We start from the raw sequence: 26,180 nt of genomic DNA, 5'->3' as shown, positions 1-26,180 counted from the left end.
TCCAAGATAAGCAAATAAACCTCTTTCACATTAAGACTGGTTGTGTATTTCAGTCTGTTGTCTACACAGTACCTTGGGGTTGGTAGACAGCAGATAACTGTCTCCATTTGTTTCAGTTCCATGCACCCAGCAATACAAGTCCTCATGGCCCCCAGAGCTAGGTGATCAAGGGGAATGCCCTGGGCAGCAGCCGCAAAAAACTGGTGGAGCAAACACGTGTGTAAATCCCTCTCCAGTAGACACTGGCTCTCTGGAGTGTGGCATAGGGAGAGCATGAAGATAGTACCTGACCTATGAGGTCTCTGGAGAGGATTAAAATGAGCCCTTACATGTGGGTTTAATTAGAAGCCTACTCTTTGGCTTCAAATATATCTGTAGAAGATAATGTAATAGAAGATAAGCTATAGAAGATAAGCTAATAAGCTTCTTTTGCAGAATGACTGGACATCTTGGTCTGTTGTCTCTTGTTGTACCCTTGAGGTGGTAGCCAGTTAAGAACTCTTTCTCCTTTGGTTACCATTCTGTGGGACCTGCAGCATAAACCCGGATGGCTACCAGAGCCGGCTGGCCTAGAGGTGTCTCATGGGTGGCAACTACAATAATTGGGGCACCAGAGGAGGGCAAAACTTCTTTCTGGGAGATATCTGTGAGTCAGAGAAAAAGCACAAAGATGACATACTCTAGTCTCTGTTTCTTGAGAGTACTTTTGTAGGCCCATAGATATGTGCCAAACCAGAAGACTGACCCTCAGCCCAAAGCTCCTGGACAAACAAATAGACACATTTCACAGAAAGACCAGGGTGTGTTTTAGTCTGCTGTCTGTGCAGTGCTTTGGGAATGGTAGCCTGCCTAGGATTTTCTCTATAACTGTTACAGTTGCCTGGGACCCAGAAATACAAGCATCCCTGGCTATCAGAATTATGCAATTAAGGGAAGTCCCCTGGGCAGCGGCCACAAAACTCTGGAACTAGATATAAAAAGCAGGGCACCAGCTATATGTAATATTTCCCCTCTGTGAGATACTGGCATTCTGAAGCATGACAGAGGGAAAGTGCAAAGATAGAGCCCATACTCTGAGGTCTCTGGAAAGTATTACAGTAGTTCTTTAGATATGGGTTTAATTATAACTTGCCCTTCAAGCCATAGCTATAAAGAGAAGCAATTTGTCCTTTTTCACAGAAAAACTGGGCTCCTCAGTCTGTTGCATTTTTTTCTGTGCCCTCATGGTAGTAACTCTTTATGAGCTATTTTTCCACTGGTTACAATCCTATGGGACACTCGATCATAAGTCCCACTAGCCACCAGAGCCAGGCAATCTAGAGGTGATCCCTGAGCAGCAGCTGCAAAAATCAGGGAGCCAGGGCAGTGTACAAGCTCCTTTTCAGGAGAAAAACAAAAGGATAGCACAAAGATGGCACCCACCAGCCTCCATCCCTGGAAAGTACCCCAGCAGACCCCTAGACATGTGTTATAATAGTTGCCTGCTCTACAGGCCACTTCTTTAAGATAAGAAAATAAATATCTTTTACATAAAGCTTGGGAGTTTTTTAATTGGCTGCCTCTGTGCTGGACCTGGGATGAGTAAGTCAGAGCCTGTGAGTCCTTTAAAATCCATTTCTCGTTTTTCTATAACCTTGTGGGTCTTGTGGATGCAAGCCTCATCGGTTTCCAAAGCTATGTTTTGGGGACTTATGTCTAAGATGTAGATCTGAGAAGTTAGGGTGACTGGTGTAGGAATAACTCTTTTCTCCTTAGGAGGAAGAACTGGGTTTTGAGTTTTCTTTTAACGGCGGGTCACTGTGCTGGGGATGGGGTTTATGGTGAGATTTTCTCAGCCTCTCTTCACTGTTAAAATGTAGGTGTTTTCTTTGTATGCCCAATGTGAAGGAGTTGCTTAGCTAGTTTTTAGGTTTTTTTAATAGGCAATTAATCCATATGTAGCCGTAGATTTGGTGAGTCCATGGGAAGATATGAGTTTAGGATCTCCCTATATCACCATCTTGAACGGGAACACATAAATGAGATTATTTTATTTCTTTTCCAGATATTTCACTGTTAGTATTTTAAAATGCAACTGCTTTCTGAATATTAATTTTATATCTTGCAGCTTTACGAAATTTGATTATTTCTGACCGTTTTTGGTTGAGTCTTTAGGATTTTCTACATATAAGATCATACCATTTGCAATAAAGACAAACTTACTTCTTCCTTTATGATTCGGATGTCTTTTATTTCTTTATCTTGTCTGTTTATTCTAGCTAGGATTTCCACAACAAACCTCATACTCAACAGTGAAATATTGAAAGATTTTTTTCTTTTTTAAGATCAGGAAAAAGACAAGAATGCTGACTCTCACTACTCTTATTCAGCATAGTACTGGAAGTCCTAGCTAAAGCAATCAGGCGTACTATACCTTTTATATACAATGTCTCATTTTATCCTCACAACCTATTTAGTTATGAGGTATATTAGCTCCATTTTACAGATTAAGAAACCAAAGTAAAAATAAAATAGTTAATTTTGAGTTGGTTATCAGGGAAGGATTCTTTGAGGAAATGAAATTTGGTGAGCCAGCCACAAGAAGAAAAAAAAAAAAGAGCATTCAAGGCATAGGATGCAACAAATTCAAAAGTTTTGATGTGAGAATAAACTTGGCATATTCAAGGAACTTCAAAAGTTGCAGTAAAGCTGTATCTTAAAGGGTGCATAGTCATAGAATAAATAAGAGGAATATAAAGAAGCTAGGTTATACAGGGCCTTGTGGTTATGAGAAAGAGCTGTTCACAAACTGATTGTTTGCTTGTTAGTCTACTTTATTTGTTCATATGTCTGACTGCTCTACTAGGATGTGTGTTCAAGGGCAAGACTCATGTCTAACTCATCTTTGTATCCCTAACACTTAACACTGGCATTTGGTATGCACCCAATAAATATATACTGAATTAAACAAACCATAAAAAATATTTTGAAGAAGTAACTTGTCAATGAGTCATATTGTGTTAATTAAATCATTTAAAGATTAGTTTCTTTTTTTATTGGGGTATCGTTGTTTTACAATGTTGTGTTAGTTTCTACTGTACAGAAAAGTGGAGGTCCCTGTGCTATACAGCAGGTTCTTATTAGTTATCTATTTTATACATATTAGTGTATATATGTCAATCCCAATCTCCCAATTCATCCCACCCCTCACCAAAGGTTAGTTTCTTACTTAACCATCATAATAAGCCTAAGAAGCATAGGAGGGTTCTGAAAAATGTGTTTTTCTAAAATTATCACTAACATATTTTGGGCAAATATCTTATGCAACTCCATTCCACGTGTCCCTTCTATCCCTTTATTGTAATGGTACGTGCAGGGGGCCACAACACTGAATCATGCAGATATATGGGGAACACACTTGGATCCTGTTTCACATTTTAAAGATCAGCAGTTGTACTACACCTCAATGAAATTGCAAGGTGGGGGTTTGTCCTGATAGCATTCAGCTTTGCTCTGCATTATCCATCTTACCCTCTGACTTTGAAAGTGCTCATCAATGGCCGCATTCTCAGAAAGCTGTTAACAAATCTTAGCTAACAGGCTAGTACATTAGAGTTAAATTTTTTTCTTTTTTTAATTTTTATTTTATATTGAAATATAGTTGATTTAAATGTTGTGTTAGTATCAGGTGTACAGCAAAGCAATTCAGTTATACATACACATGTATCTACTCTTTTTCAAATTCTTTTCCCATTTAGGTTATTAGAAAATATTGAGCAGAGTTTCCTGTGCTATATACTAGGTCCTTGTTGGTTATCTACTTTAAATATAGGAGTGTGTATATGTCAATCCCAGACTCCCAATTTATCCCTCCCCCAATTTTCCCCTTTGGTAACCATAAGTTTGTTTTCTAAGTCTGTGAGTCTGTTTCTGTTTTGTAAATAACTTCATTTTATCATTTTTTTTTTAGATTGTGCACATAAGTGATATCATATGATATTTGTCTTTGTCTGACTTACTTCACTTAGTATGATAATCGCTAGGTCCATCCATGTTGATGCAAATGGCATTATTTCATTCTTATAATGGCTGAGTAATATTCCGTTGTATATATGTGCCACATCTTCTTTATCCATTTTCTGTCGATGGACATTTAGGTTGCTTTTACGTCTTGGCTATTGTAAACAGCATTGCAGTGAACATTAGGGTGCATGTATCCTTTCAAACCATGGTTTTCTCTGTGTATATGCCCAGGAGTGGGATTGCTGGATCATATGGTAGCTCTATTTTTAGTTTTTTAAGAAACGTCCATACTGTTCTTTATAGTGGTTGTACCAATTTATATTCCCACCAACAGTGTAGGAAGGTTCTCTTTTCTCCACACCCTCCAGCATTTATTGTTTATAGACATTTTGATAATGGCTATTCTGACAGGTGTGAGATGATATCTTATTGCAGTTTTGATTTGCATTTCTCTAATAATTAGTAATGTGCAGCAGTTGTTTCATGTGCCTCTTGGCCATCTGTATGTCTTCTGTGAAGAAATGTCTATTTAGGTCTTCTGCCCATTTTTTGATTGGTTTGTTTGTTTCCTTGATATTCAGCTGCATGAGCTATTTGTAAATTTTAGAGATTAATATTTGTCGGTCACATTGTTTGCAAATATTTTCTCCCATTCTGTGGGTTGTCTTTTTGCCTTGTTTATGGTTTCCTTTGCTGTGCAAAAGCTTTTGAGTCTAATTAGGTTACATTTGTTTATTTTGTTTTTATTTCCATTACTTTAGGAGATGGATCAAAAAAGATATTGCTGCAATTTATGTCAAAGAGTGTACTGCCTATGTTTTCCTCTAAGAGTTTTATAGTATCCGGTCTTACATTTAGATCTTTAATCCATTTTGAGTTTATTTTTGTGTATGGTATTATATAATGATCTAAATTCATTTTTTTACATGTAGCTATGCAGTATTCCCAGCACCATTTACTGAAAAAACTGTCTTTTATCCATTGTATAGTTTTGCCTCCTTTGTCATAGATTAATTGACCATAGGTGTGTGGGCTTATTTCTGGGCTGTGTATCCTGTTCCATTGATCTATATTTCTGTTTTTGTGCCAGTACCATCCTTTTTGCATGACTGTAGCTTTGTAGTATAGTCTGAAGTCAGGAAGCCTGATTCCTCCAGTTCTGTTTTTCTTTCTCAAATTGCTTTGGCTATTTGGGGTCTTTTGTGTCTCCATACAAATTAAAAATTTTTGTTCTACTTCTGTGAAAAACACCATTGGTAATTTGATATGGATCACATTGACTCTATAGGCTGCTATAGGTAGTATAATCATTTAGACAATATTGATTCTTCTAATCCAAGAATGTGGTATATCTTTCCATCTCTTTATGTGATCATTTATTTCTTTCATGAGCATCTTATAGTTTTCCGAGTACAGGTCTTTTGCCTCTGTAGGTAGGTTTATTACTAGGTAGTTTATTATTTTTCATGTAATGGTACATGGGATTGTTTCTTTAATTTATCTTTCTGATCTTTCATTGTTAGTGTATATAAATGCAACAGATTTCTGTGTATTAATTTTGTATCCCTCAAGTTTACTGAATTCTTAGATGAGTTCTAGTTGTTTTGTGGTAACATTTTTAGGATTCTCAATCTATACTATCATGTCATCTTCAGTGACAGTTTTACTTCTTGTCCAAATTGGATTCTTTTTAGTTCTTTTTCTTCTCTGATTGCTGTGGCTAGGACTTCCAAAACTATGTTGAATAAAAGTGGCAAGAGTGGACATCCTTGTCTTCTTCCTGATTTTAGAGTAAATGATTTCATCTTTTCACCATTGAGTATGATGTTCGCTGTAGGTTTGTCATATATGCTCTTTATTATGTTCAGTTATGTTCCTTCCATGCCCACTTTCTGGAGAGTTTTTATCACAAATGGTGTTGAATTTTGTCAAAAGCATCTTCTGCCTCTATTGAGATGATCATATGTTTTTTGTTTGTTTGTTTGTTTTAATTATTTCACATCTTTATTGGAGTATAATTGCTTTGCAATGTTGTGTTAGTTTCTGCTGTATAACAAAGTGAATCATCTATATGTATACATATATCCCCTCCCTCTTGCATCTCTCTCCCACCCTCCCTATCTCACACCTTTAGGTGGTCAAAAAGCACCAAGCTGGGGAGGGGGAAGGGTAAGCTGGGATGAAGAGAGAGAGTAACATTGATATATATACACTATCAAATGTAAAATAGATAGCTAGTGGGAAGCAGCTGCATAGCACAGGGAGATCATATTATTTTTATTCTTCAATTTGTTGATATGGTGTATCACACTGATTGATTTACGGATATTGAAAAATCCTTGCATCCCTGGGATAAATCCTTGCATCCTTAGGATAAATCATAAACATTGTGGTTTATGATCCTTTTAATGTATTTTTGGATTCGGATTGCTCGTATTTTGTTGAGGTTTTTTTGTCTATGTTCATCAGGGATACTGACCTGTAATCTTTTTTTTTTTTTTTTTTTTTTGTGGTATCTTTGTCTGGTTTTGGTACAGCATGATGGTGGCCTCATAGAATGAGTTTGGGAGTGTTCTTTCCTCTGAGAGTTTTTGGAATAGTTTCCGAAATACAAGTGTTAACTCTTTTCTAAATGTTTGATAGAAATTGCCAGTGAAGCCATCTGGTCCTAGACTTTTGTTTGTTGGGAGCTTTTAAATCACAGTTTCAATTTCAGTACTTGTGATTGGTCTCTTTTTATTTTCTATTTCTTCCTGGTTCAGTCTGGGGAAATTGTATCTTTCTAAGAATTTGTCCATTTCTTCGAGGATTTCCATTTTATTGGCATATAGTTGCTTGCAGTATGTAGTGTCTCTTGTGATCCTTTTTATTTCTGTGGTGTCCATTATAACTTCTCCTTTTTCATTTCTAATTTCATTGATTTGAGCCCTCTCCCTGTTTTTCTTGATGAGCCTGGTTATAGGTTTATCAATTTTGTTTATCTTTTTAAAGGACCACCTTTTAGTTTCCTTGATCTTTTATATTGTTTTCTTTGTCTCTACTTCATCTATTTCTTGTCTGATTTTTATGATTTCTTTCCTTTTACCAACTTTGGGTTTTATTTGTTTTTCTTTCTCTAGTTGATTTAGGTGTAAGGTTAGGTTGTTTCTTTGTGATTTTCTTTGTTTCCTGATGTAAGATTGTAGTACTTTGTGATTTCCTCTTTTATTTTTTCAGTGATCCATTGGCGTTTAGTAGCATATTGTTTAGCCTCCATGTGTTTGTGTTTTTCCAGTTGATTTTCTTGTAGTTGATTTCCAATCTCATAGCTTTGTGGTCAGAAAAGATGCTTGGTATGCTTTCAATTTTCTAAAATTGACTGAGTCGTACTTAATTTGTGGCTCAGCATGTGACCAATCCTGGAGAATTTTCTATGTGCACTTGAAAAGAATGTGTATTCCGCTGCTTTTTGATGGAATGTTCTATAAATATCAATTAAGTCCCTCTGGCCTAATGTGTCATTTAAGGCCTGTGTTTCCTTATTGATTTTCTGCCTGGAGGATCTCTCCATTGATGAATGTGGGGTGCTAAAGTCCCTCACTATTATTTTATTACTGTCAATTTCTCCGTTTATGGCTGTTAGTATTTGCCTCATGTATTAGGTGCTCCTATGTTGGGCGCCTATATATTTACAATTGTTATATCTTCTTCTTGGATTGATCCCTTGATCTTTATACAGTGTCCTTCTTTGTCTCTTGTAATAGTCTTTATTTTAAAGTTTATTTTGTCTGATATGAGTAGTGCTACTCCGGCTTTCTTTTGATTTCCATTTGCATGGAATACCTTTCTCCATCCCCTAACTTTCAGTCTGTATGTGTCCCTAGATCTGAAGTGGGTTTCTTGTAAACTGCATACATACGGGTTTTGTGTTTGTATCCATTCAGCCAGTCTATGTCTTTTGGTTGGATCATTTAATCTATTTATATTTAAGGTAATTATTGATATGTATGTTCTTATTGCCATTTTGTTAATTTTTTTGGAGGTCTGTTTTCTTCCCTTCCTCTCTTGTTCTCTTCCCTTGTGATCTGATGACTAACTTTAGTGCTGTGTTTGGATTACTTGTGCTTTTTTTTTTTTTGTATATCTTGTAGAATTTAGGTTTGCAGTTACCATGAGATTTTTATATAGCAGTCTATATATAAACAAGATTGTTTTAACTTGCTGCTCTCTTAATTTCAAATGCATTTCCAATGACCCATCACTCCCATTACTGGACATGTACCCTGAGAAAACCATAATTCAAAAAGATACATGTAACACAATATTCATTGCAGCACTATTTACAACAGCCAGGACATGGAAGCAACCTAAATGTCCATCAACAGATGAATGGATAAAGAGGATGTGGCACATATATACAATGGAATATTACCTTGCCATAAAAAGGAATGAAATTGAGTTATTTGTAATGAGTTGGATGGACCTAGAGTCTGTCATACAGAGTGAAGTAAGTCAGAATCAGAAAAACAAATACCATACGCTAATGCACATATATGGAATCCAAAAAAAAAAAAAAACGGTACTGATGAATGTAGTGGCAGGGCAGGAATAAAAACACAGATGTAGAGAATGGACTTGAGGACACAGGGGGAAGGAGAAGGTGGGATGAAGTGAGAGAGTAGCATTGACATATATTCACTACCTAATGTATAAATGGGAAGCTGCTGCATAGCACAGGGAGATCAGCCCAATGCTTTGTGATGACCTAGAGGAGTGGGATAGGGAGGGTGGGAGGGAGTCTCAGGAGGTAGGGGATATGGGGATATATGCATACATATAGCTGATTTACTTTGTTGTACAGCAGAAAGTAACACACCATTGTTAAGCAATTATACTCCAATAAAGATATAAAAAATGTGTTTCCAATATCTTGCTTTTGTACTCTCCTCATCCCATGATTGCTAGTTTTGATATCGTATTTGTGTGCAGATGATTTCCTACCTTTATTGTATGTTTACCTTTACCAGTGAGCTTTCCCATTCATAATATTCTTGTCTCTAGTTGTGGCCTTTTTGTTTCTGCCTAGAGAAGTTCCTTTAGCATTTGTTGCATAGCTGGTCTGGTGGTGCTGAATTCTCTTAGCTTTTGCTCCTGTGTAAAGCATTTCATTTCTCCATGGAATCTGAATGACAGTCTTGCTGCGTGGAGTAATCTTGGTTGTAGGTTCCTCCCTTTTATCACTCTAAGTATATTGTGCAAATACTTTCTGGTCTGTGGAGTTTCTGCTGAAAAATCAGCTGATAAACTTACGGGGGTTCCCTTGCATGTTATTTGTTGCTTTTCCCTTGATGCTTTTAATATTTTTTCTTTGTCTTTAATTTTTGTCAATTTGAATACTATGTGTCTCAGCATGTTCTTCCTTGGGTTTATCCTTCCTGAGACTCTGTGTTTCCTGGACTTGGATGACTTTCCTTTCCCATGTTAGGGACATGTTTGCTATTATCTCTTCAAATATTTTCTCAGTCCCTTTCTCTTTCTCTTGTCTTTCTGTCACCCCTATAATGTGAATGTTGATGTGCTTAATGTTGTCCCATATGTCTCTCAGACTGTCCTCATTTCTTTTCATTCTTTTTTTTTGCAACAGTGATTTCCACCATTCTGTAGTCCAGGTCACTTTTCCGTTCTTCTGTCTCATGTATTCTGCTATTGTTTCCTTCTAGTGTATTTTTCATTTTGGTTATTGTATTGTTCAACTCTGTTTGTTTCTTCTGTATACCTTCTAGCTCTTTCTTAAATATGTCTTTATCGTCTCAATCTGTGCCTCCATTATTTTTCTGAGATATTGGATCATCTTTCTATCATTACCTTGGATTGTTTTTTGAATAGATTGCTTATCTCCACTTCCCTTTGTTCTTCTGGGGTTTTATCTTTTTCCTTCATCTAGGAAGTATTTTTCTGCCATCTCATTTTTTCTAACTTTCTGTGATTGTGGTTTCTGTTCCACAGGCTGCAGGGATGTAGGGCTTCATGCTTCTGCTGTCTGCCCCCTGGTTGATGAGGCTGGTCTACGGGGCTTGTGCAGGCTTCCTGGTAGGAGGGACTGGTTTCTGCCCACTGGCGAGAGGAGCTGGGTCTTGTCTCTCTGTTGGGCAAGGCCGTGTGAATTGGTGTGTTTAGAAGGCAGCCATAGGCTCAGGAAGACTTTGTTCAGCCTGTCTGCTGATGGTTGGGGCTGTGTTCTCACCCTGTTGGTTGTTTGGCCTGAGGCATTCCAGCACTGGAGCCTACAGGCTGTTGGGTGGGGCCAGGTCTTGGTGAGAAAATGGCTGCCTCCAAGAGGGCTCACACCAATGAGTACTCCCTAGAACTATCTCCACCATTTTCTTTGTTCCTGGAGTGAGCCACAGCTGCCCCCTGCCTCTGAAGGAGACCCTCCAATATCAGCAGGTAGGTCTGGCCCAGGCTCTCACGAGGACACTGCTTTTTCACCTGGGTCCTGGTGTGCATGAGACTTTGTGTGCACCCTTCAAGGGTGGAGTTTTTGGTTCCCACAGTCTTGTGAAATTCCCACCCCTCTCTGACCTTCAAAGCCAGATGTTCTAGTGCTCCTTATCCCAGTGCCAGACCCCTGGTCTGGGGATTCTCACGTGAGGCTCAGAACTTTCACTCCTGTGGGAAAACCTCTGTTATAAAATCATTTTCCACTTTTTGGGTCACCCACCAACAGGTATGGGATTTGATTTTATCATGATTGCACCCCTTCTACCATCTCATTGTGGCTCTTTTTTTTGTCTTTCAATTAGGATATCTTTTTTGGTAGGTTCACGCATTTCTTGATCAAATGGTTTCTCAGCCATTAGTTGTGATTTTTGTGTTTTTGTGAGGGGGGTGAGCTCACGTCCTTCTCTGCCATCTTGTCTCTGCCCTTCTCCATTGCTTACAATTTTTCTTAATGAATGTCCACAATTGTTCTAAAAGAAGCTACCTATTCTCCACTGAAGCCTTATGAATCAGAGGAAAGCACCAATTGCTTTATCAATTGTAATACACTCTGTATGATTCAAGTTTCAGGTGAAGAAAAAAGAAACAACTTCAGATATTTTAATCAGAAAGAGATTTAATTCAAGAAACTGGGCACTTAATACATTTTTGGAAAGACTTGATGTTTGCCTTTTCACTAGAACAGCAGGACTCAGAACAACGTAAAAACACGAAATTACCAGAGGAACTCCTACTTCTATCACAATCAGAAAGGTGGGGATCCAGTTAGTCTCCAGTGAACTTGTTGGTTTGATAAGTACATTGCTATTGCTATAATCCAGGGAACAGAGATCCACGATTAGGTGGCCACTACCAACAGGATTACCATCATGACTGCTTCCTGACAACCATGAAGCTAATGACCTAACACAGGAATGCTGCTTCAGTGAAAAACCTAATATCTCCACAACTGTGCTTGCCAGCAGAAATGGGAAGATGGCTTCTACCTTCAGCTTTCTGAATCTCACATGAATACATGTAATTGGCAGAAACTAGTTTCTATCTAGATTCTTAGATAGAAAAGAGTCTGGTCAATGATATCTATTATTTTTAATAAAACTTTAGAACAATTTTTGATTTACAGAAAAGTTGCAGAGATAGTATAGAGAATTCCTTTATATCTTGCATCCGATTTTCACTATTGCTGACATCTTGCATTAATACGGTACAGTTGTCACAGTTAATGCACCAATATTGATACACTGTTATTCTCTAGAGTCTACACTTTATTTGAATTTCCTTAGTTTTTACCAAATGTCTTTTTCCTATTCTGGAATCCCATCCAGGGCACCACATTTCATTTAGTGGTCATGTCTCCTTAGGGTTCTCCAGTCTGTGATGGTTTCTCAAGCTTTGTTGTTTTTGATGACCTTAAGAGTTCTAAGAAATATTGGTCAGTTGTGTTGTAGATTGTTCTTCAATGCCTGTTTGTCTTGTTTTTTTCTCATGATTAGACAGGTTTTGAGGATGAATACCAAAGAGATGAAGTGCTGTTCTCAACACATCATATCAACGGTAACTTATATCAACATAACTTATGACTGTTGATATTGACCTTGATCACTTGGCTCAGGTAATGTTTGTCAGGGTTGTCAGCTGTAAAGTTACTCTTTTCCCACTTTCAATGTTGTACTTTTTGGAAAGAAATCACTATGCAAAACACACTTAACGGAAGGGGAGTTATTTTCCAATTTCATGAGAGTAAAGTATATACAGAAATTTTTTGTATTCTTCTGAATGGGGGATTTATATCTTCTCTTGCATTTTTAATATTAATCATTTATTGATTTATATTGGTAGTATATCATACTATTATTTTTATAATAATATGTTGGATTATAAACCAATAATATTTCAATACTTTATTTTGCTGCTCAAATATTTTCAGCTTTGGCTCTTAGGCAGTATTTGGATTTTAGGTTCCTCTGTCCTTTTGATGTATTCCCATCATTGTGTGAGTTTGTTTGTTTGTTTGTTTGTTTGTTTTGTAGCAATTCCTAACTTTACAAGATGCTCCAGGATCACTTTATTTGTTTCCTGCCTCCATGCTAGAATCAGCATTTCTCCAAAGAGTCCCAATTTTTTTTTTAATTGTAGAATGGTATTAGAAACCAAAATCTGTATACTAGGAGAGTACTAGTTGCTGCTGGTCTGTAATTGCTTCTAAGCCCTCTCAGCTGACAGAGAAGGTAAATATGTGTGTATATAAACATGTCTGTGTTTATAAATGTATCTATAAATGTTTATATATGTAACCATTTTTATCCATATTAAGCTAAACATATTGATGTCTTCATCTCTAATCCAATACTACTTAGATTAGAGTGTATATTCACTTGTTTGTATGTAACTTAAAAGTCCAAAAGCAGAAAAAAAGAAAAAGCAGGCTTCCCCTATCTGTCACCTACGTGCTTTTTGTTAATTTATATTATTCATGTATAGTGGTTTCAGAATTGTTAATCTGTACTTATTTGAAAAACAATTTTACCACCTAGATATAGTGCTTATCTATGGTTCCTTTTATTTTTTGCTCTTCAGTCTTCATTCATTTCCAAAATTACTTATTCAGCACCTCTTTACCCGCATGTATTCCATGAGTTTATTTCATACCTTTGTAATATATGTAGATGCTTTTTTCACAATCCACATTTCATCCCAGAATCCTCTGACCGCCTAATTTTTTTTTTAATTTACTTACATTAAGGTTCACAGTGTTGTGCTATAGAGGTCCATGGGTTTTGACAAATGCATAGTATCATGTATACACCATTATTGTACCACTGATATTAGTTCTTCTTCCCTGAACCAAATCATCTGCACTTCCCTTTATCATACATTACTTCCTCCTTGAACCCCTGGCAACTACTGATTTGTTTTCCCTCCTTACACTTTTGCCTTTTCCAGAAGTCATATAAATAGAATTATAGAGTATGTAGCATTTTCTATGTTCTTTTTCTTAGAAGTATCTTTCAAGATTAATCTATATTTTATATGGATTTATAGTTTACTCTTTTTATTTGTAAATAGCATTCCATTGTATGGATGTATCATAGTTTGTTTATCCATTCACCTATTGAAGGACTCCTGGTTGTTTCCAGTTTGGGGTAACCAAAAAGCTGCTAACATAAACTTTTTGTGTTCAGGTTTTTGTGTGAACATATGTTTTCAATGCCCTTGGGTAAATACCTAGGAGTGAGGTTCTTGGGTCATATGGTAAAATGAGGTTTTAGCTTTATAAGAAACTGCTAAATTATCTTCCAAACTATCTGTGCAATTTACATTGCCGCCCACAATAAATTAGGGTTCCTGAGGGTCCACATATTGATAGCAATTGATATTGTCAATTTTTTGAACTTCATCAATCTAATTGGTATGCAGTGGTGTCTCCTTATTGTTTGGAGTGTTTTTTTTTTCCCTAGCTTTCTAACCTCTACAGTATAGAAATACACACTAGAAAGAAGGTGGAATGGATTCTTAGTGCCAATCTACTACATTTACAGGAGGTATCTTGAGTTGATTGAGGCTACAAAGAGAGCAAGTGGGAAAGCTATTTACCTCATTCAACATTTTTTACAAAGCTGGTACTAATATTAATCCATATATACAGAGTAATATTGCTCAAATGAAAATCAAAATTTAAACACCACAGCAAAAAAAAAATACCATTTGACCTACCTAACTCAAAAAAGTATTTTTAAGCACCTGCTATCCACAAGATATTGTGTGAGGCACTGCAGAAAATTCAAGGTTGACTGACTATGAAACAATTCTGGCCTCTTAAGAAGTCTATACATTTTTCTTCTTCTAGGAAGTCTTGCTTGATAAACTTCTTTTCTTCACTCTATTGTAGCGGTCCCCAAATTTTTTGGCACCAGGGACTGGTTTCGTGGAAGACAATTTTTCCATGGATGGGGGGGATGGTTCAGGCAGTAATACGAGTGATGGGGGGGATGGTTCAGGAGGTAATGTGAGCGATGGGGAGCGATGGGTAGTGGCAGGTGAAGCTTCTCTCGCTTGCATACCGCTCACCTCCTGCTGTGCAGCCCAGTTCCTAACAGGCTGTGGACTGGTACCGGCCCATGGCCTGGGGGTTGGGGACCCCTGCTCTATTGGGTTACATGTTCCTCCTATTTGTACACACATAATTTGATAAATATGGAGTAGTAGAAAGGACATGAGCAGTCCCATATTTTAATCCAGGTGCCATGTTTTTTAAGCCGCAGATTTAAATCTGGGTGACATGGTTTACAAGCTCTGTGACATTGCCTAAGGTTTCTTAAATTCTATGGATTTCTGTTTTCTCATTTTTGAAATTTGAATAATATTACACTTATGTCTAATGTATTTAAATATGAGCCTAATGTGCTTAATGCATTTAAAGTGAACAGCATATAGTATGTGTTCAGTAAAGGTAACAATTAGTAATGTCTGCTAGGGGGCTAATCTAGTACACAAAACCTCTAAGTTAAAAGGTACATTGCAGAAAGGATTCATAAGCATCAGTTAAAAGATACATTGGAGGAGGGATTCAGAGAAAGCAATGATCCCATTTAGTAAAGATGATCAGGTAGAGTTTCATGGACTAATTAGGATTTCATCTTGGCCTTGAGATATGGATAGAATTCCAACAGATGAAATCTGGAAGGATGGTATTCCATAAAGAAGCACCTTCTCTAAAAACACATTATTTTGTATAGGGGTAAAAGGAAGTTGGACAGTGATGTTTCCAATGTGTTTTAGTAAGAAATGTTTCTCATTAATTTTACTTTTGCAAACTACCACCATTGATGACATATACATAGTATATTGGAAACAAATGGAACCAAAGAATATTAAAGAAAGCAAGGGAATATCATTCACTTAAAATTTTGGAATATGAGAGGGACAAAGATTAGCTTCAGTAATTATTCTGAGATTAAATCCAACATTTAAGATGTTTACAACTAAAAGTCACCTCTCATTATTTGTGGTGCACAAAGCACATTGTTTTCAAATGCTAACTTGTTTACTGCCCTGCTACATAGTCTCCTTTTCCAGAAATGTTAGACAATTTTGGAAAGTAGCAGATCAAGCAAGACATCTTTCCTTTCTAGAGGCTAGCCAACAGCTTAGAGCCCTGAATTCCTAAGGCAGTCAGAAGCTCAGGTGTTGCTTGCAGGAATTTACCCAAATAACTAACCAGCCTAAAAAAAATAATTTCATTTTAGTTAGCCTGGAATGATTTGAAATGATCTCTATCTTGTGGGTCCATATTTTGGAACCAATCTGGAGAAGTCTGAAGTTAACAGTAGTAACTACCCATTCTTACCTGAAGTAGTCCTGCAGCACACATTACATTGTATATATATATATTTTTTTTTTTTTAATTTATTTTTGGCTGCATTGTCTCTTCATTGCTGAGCACAGGCTTTCTCTAGTTGAGGCAAAGGGTGGCTACTCTTCATTGCAATGTACAGGTTTCTCATTGTGGTGGTTTCTCTTGTTGTGAAGCACAGGTTCTAGGAGCACAAGCTTCAGTAGTTGTGGCATGTGGGCTCAGTAGTTGTGGCTCGGGCTCAGTTGCTCTGCAACATGTGGGATCTTCCTGGACCAGGGATTGAACTTGTGTTCCCTGCATTGGCAGGCGAATTCTTAACCACTGCGCCACCAGGGAAGTCCCTACATTGTTTATTTAATCCATTCCCCTTCTTTGCAACTTAATTACTTAATTACAAATTATCTCACCAAATTCCACCCATGAGTTTGTGCTAATATCTAAGCCAAAAACTCCAGATGTAAAATATATGTTCCTTTTGGACTTACCTCTGAGCAGCCCCTTTACAATAAAAAATCATCATTTTATTTATAATACTTTTGCCTAAAGTTTCACTAGTCAAATGGCAGTCTCCAAATTATAGAGTGTCTAGGGACACATTTAATACATAGCTGTGCTCTTAAATAAAGTGCTTTGATAGTTTTTGTGGGACAAAGATTAAAACTTATTTTCCGTTTAAAAATTAACTTTCAAAAATGGGAAAAAGTCATCGTATTCCAAACTGAGTCTCAGGAGAACATAAATATGCAACCCACCATCGTGTCATTAGATGTGAGATATTTAAAATATTAACACATGCCCTTCATTTGATTCTAAGAACTCTGGATACATAAGACTAACAGCTGTACTTGGATAGGTGATTTTTTTCTCAGAGAATACCTTCAATAACTGTATCTTTGACTTTAGCACAATTAAAAATAAAGATGATAGACGATAGATAACCTGAGAGAAGAATGAAAAATTAAGTTGGAAACTGGATAACAAAAATTTAAGTGTTGCTTCTTCTCTTTCTACTTTGCTAATTTTCTTTATTTATAAAGAAAGCATTTATTTATTTCAGAATTGAGAAAAATGTGAAATAAAATTTATTTATTTTATTGCAGAGAAACACAAAACTCTAGTAGGCCAGATGCAAAAGGTGTGATGGCCTGAAATTACCTTTGGATGTGTCCTTAAATGGCAAACATCTGCTTCTTAGTAGTCTTGACTCAATGTACTTACACTATTTTACTACTGATAAAAGTAAGAAGAGAAGGTAATAAAAATTAATTTAAAAACAAAACTGAGGGCTCATTTCACAGTTCCTGGGAGAATATCTCCTCTCCAGGAATAGATGTAGAAAGGTAACATACATCTTCTTAAAGTCAGGAAGCTACTGTGATCCGTTTGCTTAAATTTCCAAGGCCAGGAAGTGGTCCATACTTAGGATATTTGGGCTGCCATTTTTTATGACATTGGTGACATTGAACTCTGGCCCATTTTCCAAGTGACCCAAAAACCTGCTACCTTTGAGTGGGGCACAAAATAAGAGAAGACTCTGCAACAGGTTCATGTTACCTTGCAAGCTGTTTTGCCACTTGGGCCATATAGATTGAATGTTGCTTGAAGTGTCAGTGGCAGATAGGGATGCTGTTTAGAGCATTTGGCAGACCCAATATGTAAATTGTAGTGTAGATCCATAGATTTTTAGAGCAAAACCTTGCCATCTTTTGTGGATTACTATTTTCATTTTGAGAAATAGCTCTTACCTGGCTAATGGGCTTTAGTAGAGACTGAACACTTAAACATGGGCCATCTACTTACCATGCGACCTTAGCTGCTCATCATGAACTGGGTTTTATCTGACCCACCAAGCCATAAACTTTGATGTGCACAGAAGCAATCTATTAACAAATGGAAGTGATATATACATGATCAGGCATGAGCAGGCCCTGAAGGCACAAGTAAGTTATTTGAAGTTACTCAAATGCTATGGGCCCCACTCCTGGCACCAGAATCTGTATCAGTCGGGGTTCCCCAGAGAAAAAGATTCAAAACAATGCGTGTATATATAAATCATATATATATATTTGTGTGTGTGAATATATATATATATATATATATATATATATATATATATATATATATATATATATATATATATATATATATGTAGAAATTGGCTTATGCAATTGTGGAGGCTGAGATCTGGAGCTGGAGACTTGGAGGTGCCAATGGTAGAGTTCCAGTCTGAATCTAAAGGCCTGAGAACTAGGAGAGCTAATGGTATAAGTTCTAGTCTGAGTCAGAGTCTGAAGGCAAGAGAAGATTTATGTCTCAGCATCAAGACAATCAGGAAGAGAGAGAATTCTTTCTTACTCAGTCTTTTTGTTCTATTCAGTCCTTCAATGGATTGGATAATGCCCACTCACATTGGGGAGAACAATTTGCTTTACACAGTCTGCTGATTCAAATGTTAATCTCATCTAGAAACACCCTTACGGACACATCCAGAAATAATGCTTAACCAAGTATCTGGGACACATCAAATCAACCATCACAGTCACACCTCAGAAAAGAATCCTTCTAACAGTGCTGGTTTTCTTTCTCTCCTTTACCTAAACAGCTCAATGAATTCAAAGTCAATCACCAGACACCACTGCACTCTCCATCTGATACTTGTTTCAGATGGAGCCCTTCAGATGGATAAGAAGCGCTTCCTCTTTATTATCCCTGACTGCCCAAAGTGACAAATGGCCTACCCTAGTGAATTGGAAGTTCTGGTGGAATGCTAACTTGCTTTATATATCCCTTTCCCCATGTGAAATATTCTAGTTCATAGAAATTTGCTAGTCCATCAAATTTGTCAAGATCATTATAAATAAGTAAATACAGAGAATCTATCACAGATTAAAGGAGACTAAGTATCGAATATATATAAAAAAGTAGAAGCAACATGGGAAATATTCTAGATTGTATCCTAGAACAGAAAAAATGAAAATAGCAAAAGAAAAAAAAAAGTAAATTTCATATCGTCTGTATTTTGTTTTTGTTTATTTTACTGGTATTGTATGAATATTAATTTCTTAGTTTTGATAAATGTACTATGGTTACATAATATTTGAAAACCAAAACAAAGAAAGAGTAATTCTCCAATATTTTATCTTCTACCTACTGATGTTATAATTCTTCGTGTTTCCCTTGGGCAAATTTCTATGTTCAGTCCAGAACTTTTATCTGACGTTCAAATGTAGTAAAATATCTTAAGTAAATAAATAAATTAATAAATAAATGAATATCATTTCAAAAGGTTTACTAAGATATTTTTAAAGAAAACTGAGAGAAGCAATATTTTCTAGTAAAAATATCAGGATTTGGAGAAAGACACTCTGATTTTGCATTCCATATCCATTTTTTATCCGTGTTAGTTGAGGAAATTGTGTCAACTCTAATCTTTTGTTTCTTCGTTTAAAAAATGGTGATGATAAAACAACCTACTTCGCAAGTTTTTTAATGAAAATCAAATGTCAATGTGTTTAAAAGCACTCTGTAAAGTGGTAAGTTCTATGTAAATGCTGCCTATTATTCTTGTCAATCTGCAGTTTTCTCCAGTTTAGTCATAGAGAAGCCCATTTCACTGTCAAATTTTGGAACATTTTTTTTTAATGCACGTCATGTTTATAGCTATAATTAATGGTGTATAAGACTAAGTGCACCCACAAGTGATTAACAACATCTGCTAGGGGCTTTGAGGGTAAAATTGCACACTTGTACCTTATTTTAAAGGTGCAATTAACTGCCTACAAAACTAATTGAAGACATAAAAAGAGAAAAAATTGGGCTCAGTTAAGACCTCAATGCCATCACTCTAATCTCCTTTGCATTAAAGAATGGCACCTTCAAATGGGACCTCACCTTTCCTCTAATCTCCCTTGCATTAGAGAATAGAGTATTCAAGTGGACCCTCTCCTTGATTCTACACGCTGCTTAGAAAGAACATAATTGATCCACAGCTGCTGTTCTCCAGAAAGAAGAGTCTTTAGGGAAATTCAAGAAATTTTAATGTACAGAAGCTCCAGTCACAAGATGTAAGAAATGTCTTCATCAAAAGTGCCTGGCCTCAGAAAACCTTCTTTGATTCCCTAAAAAAAACACATCATAGTCACTAAAAATAAAATATAAACAAAAGCAAAATTGAAGTTAGAAAAAAAATGTTTCAATTTCAGTTCCACTACCTTTTGGCTGGGTAATCTTGGACATGTTTCTTTACCACAAGAGCATTAACTTCCTTCTGTGTAAAATGTAATCATAAGACTAACCTTGCTGAGTTGTTGTAAAAATGAGATAATATATATGAAAATATTTTTGTAAACAAATATCACTGTGTGATATTTGTAATTTCCTTCTCTAATTAGTTGGGATAAAAATAGTATCTGCCTCAATGGGATTTTGTGGGAATTAAATGAGGTCATTCATTAAAATTAGTTGCATAGTGCCTAGGACAAAAAAGGCTCAATAAATGGTTTATTACTATAAGTAATAAGAATTTGACAAGTCAACCTTCAAGACTTGACTTGAAGTTAGAATCTTGACCACAGTTTTCCATATTAAACCCACATCTCAAATATGTCAGTAATGATACCTGTGTGAGCAGGTTATTGTCATTCATTTGTCCCTACACAGGGCCTTTTCTATCCTAAGAGGCTTTTTTTTTTTTTTTCTTTAAGCAAACCCTCCAAAGAGGCAGTATTTTTCTTGATACCCAGAGACCAGTTCTGAGAGTGACTCATTCCATTCCCAGAATTCCAATTATGAATATTTAACTCTGAACCTAAAAGAAATGAGAATGAGAATATGGTATCAGATCCAAAGTAACTATCACTTCAAAGCACTAAAAAATATTACTTACATCCAAAAACACCATGTAGATACTTCCTGTGTCTGGTACATCATATATTCAGTAGAAAACAGACATCAATTTTCACCCTATAACAGGCAGATGCACCCTTTATGTGCTTCAAGTGGTTTCTATACTGGAATACATAAACCTTATATACCATGTTATTTAGCACTTATTTTCCAGATGGAAAAACTGAGGCCTAGAAAGATTGAATGGCTTTCTCATGTCAAACATGTTTTTAGAGTTGGGACCAAAATGCATATTCCTTGACATTCTATAAGAAGCTCTTTCAAGACAGTAAGATCTGCTCAGTGTGTTAGAATTGCTTTAATCTAGGACTTTTACCACTAGAAAGGAAACCATGTTTTCTATCTTGGCTTAGTCCTAGGCTAGAAAAATGCTCTGCTGATTGTTGTATCTTTCCTGGAAAATCATTTTATTGGATAATTTGGCAGCGATATCACCTCAAGACAAGAAAAGGCATATACAAGTATTTTATAAATTGTAAAGCCTATGGATACTACAACTACTACTAATTATAGTAATAAACCATTTATTGAGCCTTTTTTCTCCTAGGCACTATGCAACTAATTTTAATGAATGACCTCATTTAATTCCCACAAAATCCCAATGAGGCAGATACTATTTTTATCCCAACTAATTAGAGAAGGAAATTGGGTCTCATAGATATTAAATAACTTACCTAAGAGCCTACAAAAAATGTAGAGGTTACAAACTCTTTCTAATTAAGGCTTAGTAATATTAATCAGATGGATAGATAGGTGAATGAATGGATGGATGGAAGGAAGGATTGATGGATGGGAGGATAGACAGAAAATGTGTCTGTAGTTGTTGTATTTAATAAATGTCCATAAATTTGTATATTGTTGATTGTGTGATTGATTCAGTTACTAATGGATCCAGAGAGGAGATGAAGCTTACTTTTCTCTTATTCTTACACAGGGCCAAACATATATACAGAGTGAGGTAACAGTTACATAGAGTGTAATTTGGAACTCTCGAAAGATAATTGCTAAGAAATCTCCCTTCTGTCTCATTCCATATGTCTATCTTCAGAATTTATATTAAAAATATTTACAACAGACGATACACAGGCACTTACCAAAAAAAAAAAAAAAAAAGAATTTGACATAGGCTGTAGATCTGGAACTGGATCCTGGAACACCGCCAACCTATCACACAATTATCCTTTTGTTGCTGGATCCTGAGAAGTTCCAGTGACCCAGGAGAAGTGCCTAGTTGACCTGGACAGGATTAGTAGTCTGGAGAATTGGGTATTACCAACTAGTACAGAAGTATTTCAAATTATTTTAGCTATTGATATAGCTGTACTGATGTGTACTGGCTGAATATTATCTCTGTGTATTGAATAAGGTAGAGTCTCCCATTTCATTATGAGAATCTAGGCTTAGAATGTCAAGAAAAGTGACTTAGACATTGAGGGGGAGGGAATTAACTTAGAGCTTTTCCTGGGAGGAGTTTTGGGAGAAGATGAGGCACTAGAAAATAAAAGAACATTCGATATGATAAAAGAGGCCCAGAAAGGGGAGATGTAGGGAGCAAAGACAAATATTTCTACTCAGTTACAATTTCACCAGAGGGAGGTCTTGCTCATTTCTTTCCTTCAAGAGTACCTGGAGCTTAAAAAATGAGAAATGGAGGGGGAAGGAGATGGTGATATAAGCATAATACTCCCTGAAAATTCATATTTTGCATAGTCCTCCTTTAGGCATATCACAATGTTTCAAGGAAGGCCAAGAAGAACATTTATCTTCCCCAATTTCCTCTTCTCTTAGGAAGTTGCACTAAGAATCATAGAGAATTGCTGCTTCCAGATTTTTGTAAAATGTTTTATATACTGAGTTGTGAGAGAATTCAGAAACCATGTAGTCCAAAACCCTTCTTTTACAGACTTAGAGAAAAGGAAGTATCAAAATCCACACAATTAGCAATTGACAGAACCCAGACAACAATCAAGGTGTTTTAAATCCTAATCTATTTGGCTTTCTTACTACTCCATGCAGCATCTCCCTGATAAAATTTTCAAACCTGTCAGTTGCAATTTACTGTTATTCCTATTCCCAATGTTCTCTGTGGCAGTGGACTACACTACCTTTTCAGTCCAACGGTCCAACTCCATAAGTTTTAAGGCATTTTTGATAGATATAGCCCTGACTCTAAGGCAATTTGTAAAAGTGACCTCTAATATTCTAACCCGATTCCACAGTACCCCAGCAAACTCTTGAATGACTGGCGTCCATTTTCAATTATTAAGGCAGCATGAAATTCTACCCTAGAAAACAAGCATTCTAAGTTTAAATTTGATTGATGATTTTCATAGCCTATGTAAACACACCTTTACTTCAGATAGTAAACTGTAAATTAGAAGGTCATGAAGAAAAGGTGGTTTGGTAAATGAGAACTAAACAAATGTCACAGTGTACAGTTTTACTAATAGATACCCATTGTTAACACTAGAGTAGTTACCAAATCTATACGTTGGGAGATAAATGATATTTTTCTGTGCCATCTGTCAGAATTTTACAAATCTCAGATTTAATATTCCTATGAAAATTTACTGCACTACTGTGAGTATCATAGTTAGAATATTTTATGTCTTTCATCATCGTATTCATTACCTAATGCTTGACTTGAAGTTAGACTCTTGACCACAACAATTTTCCATATTAAACCCACATCTCAAACATAAGTCAGTAATGATACCCAGGATAAATTGCTTATGCTCAAATTAACAACTTCCTTCTTGTACTTTATTTAACTGTAATAATAGCAAGCATTTGTGTATTTATAATGCTTAAAGTTATAAAATTGAGTTTCATATACATTATTCCCAACATCTCATTTTTTTTAATTTTAAAGTATATTAAGCTATAATTCACATATCTTAAAATTTATCCTTATAAAGTATACAGTTCAGTGGATATTAGTATACTTATATTTTTGTACAACCATCACTATTATTTAATTCAAGAACATTTTCCTTACCCCCAAAATAAATTCCATACCCATTAGCAGTCACTTTCCATCTGCCCCATCCCCCAGCCCCTGAAAATCAATGATCTACTTCCTGATTCTATGAATTTAACTATTATATACATTTTGTATAAATGGAATCATACAATATGTGGGGTTTTGTGTATGGGTCCCTTAGCTTCACACAATGTTTTTAAGATTTATTTATGTTGTAGCATGCATCATTGATTTATTTCTTTTTAGTACCAAATAATATTTTTTGTATGGACATACCACATTTTTTAATCCATTCATCACTTCATGGACTTTTAGGTTATTAGGAAAAATAGCTATGCTATGAACACTCATTTACAAATTTTTGCATGAGAACATACTTTTATTTATCTTGGGTATACATTTAGAGGGGAATTACTTTGTCATATGGTAACACTATGCTAAACATTTTAAGAAACTGCCAGATTGTTTTCCAAGAGGGCTACAACATTTTGTATTCTCATCACTAGTGTACAAGGATTCCAGTTTCTCCACACCTTTGCTAACACTTGTTATTATAGCCATTATATCTATATCTATTATCTAGATATTATATATATTTATAAAATTTAATAAATATATATTATATATAGCTATTATAGCTTGGTGTGAAGTGAGGTCTCTTTTTTTTTTTTTATGAACACAGATGTGTTTCCATTTATTTGCAGCTAACTGATTTCTTTCAACAAAGTTTTATAGTTTTCATTGTACAAGTCTTTTGCTTCCTTGGTTTATATAGAAGTATTTTATTTTGCCAAATGCTATTGTAAATGGGTTTATTTTCTTAATTTCCTTTTCAGATTATTCATTGTTAGTGTAGAGAAATGCAGATGAATTTTGTATGTTGATTTTGTATCCTGTTTCTTTTTTAATTCATTTATTAGTTCTAACAGTTTTTTTTTTTCTAATGGAATCTTTAGTGTTTTCTACTTATCATTTGCATACAGGGAAATTTTATTCTTTTTTTCTGATTTGGATTCCTTTTATTTCTTTTTCTTGCCTAATTTCTCTGGCTAAGACTTCCAGTATTATGTTGAATACAACTGGCAAGAGTGAACATTCTTGATTTGTTCCTGATCTTAGAGAAAGAGCTTTCAGTATTCCACCTCTGAGTATGATGTTAGTTGTGGGCTTGTCATATTTGGTCTTTTTAATGTTGAAGTAATTTCCTTCTATTCTTAGTTTGTGGAGTGTTTTTTTAATCATGAAATGGTGTTGAATATTGTCAGATGCTTTTTCTGCATCTATTGAGGTAATCATGTGATTTTTATGCTTTGTTCTGTTAATGTGGTGTATCACACCAATTGATTTTTATATATTGAACCATGTTTGCATCTCTAGGATAAATTCTACTTAATCATAGTGAATGATTCTTTTAATGTGCTATTGAATTTGGTTAGCTAGTATTTTGTGGAAGAGTTCAATATTATGCATCTATATTCATTAGGAATATTGGCTTGTGTTTCTTCCATTATAGTGTCATCCATATTATGTTGGGTCCTGTCAGCCCTGAGTTGGGCTATACAGAAACCAGTGCCTTGGGCAGCTCTCAAAAAGCTGGAAAACCAGTCATATAATCCACTGAGGGAGAGGTTGCTGAGCTGTATTAGCCTCTGTCTGCTGTACTGTGGGTCCTTTGGAGCATCAATATGACACCAGCTTTTTTGTTCTCAGAGTAGCAGGGTTTCCATTAACACTCCAAGACAGGTGAGACAGAAGTCAATTCCTTGGGAAGCCCCTCTGAAAAGTCAGAATGTTAGGTATATGGTCAAGTTTTCTGTTTTCCTTCCAGGGGGAAGCCAGGAGATGGGAGTTTCCTCCCAATTGTGTGCGGCTGTGCCAGGGAGAGGGATTATGACAAGAGAGTACCAAGAATTTTCCTACTGGCTTCAATGTGGCCAATTCTGTGCTCTTCTAGGATATAGGAACCTCTTAACCGTGTCTGGATTTCTTATAAAAGGAATCGGTCCATAGTGGCTGTATCAATTTGCATTTCCACCAGCAGTGTAGGAGGGTTCCCTTTACTCCACACCCTCTCCAGCATTTATTGTTTGTAGACTTTTTGATTATGTCCATTCTGACTGGTATGAAGTGATATCTCATTGTAGTTTTGATTTGCACTTCTCTAATAATTGGAGATGTTGATCATCTTTTCAAGTGCCTCTTGGCCATCTATATGTCTTCTTTGGATAAATGTCTATTTTGGTCTTCTGCCCATTTTTTTATTGGATCGTTTGGTTTTTTTTTATATTGAGCCGCAGAAGCTGTTTGCAAATTTTGGAGACTAATCCTTTGTCAGTCGCATCGTTTGCAAATATTTCCTCCCATTCTGTGGGTCGTCTTTTCATTTTGTTTATGGTTGCCTTTGCTGTGCAAATGCTTTTGAGTTTAATTAGGTCCCATTTGTTTATTTTTGTT

The sequence above is a fragment of the Balaenoptera physalus genome, assembly GCF_965194825.1.
Source record: "Balaenoptera physalus genome assembly, chromosome: X".
NCBI lineage: Eukaryota > Metazoa > Chordata > Mammalia > Artiodactyla > Balaenopteridae > Balaenoptera > Balaenoptera physalus.
This window is presented reverse-complemented; position numbering follows the sequence as displayed.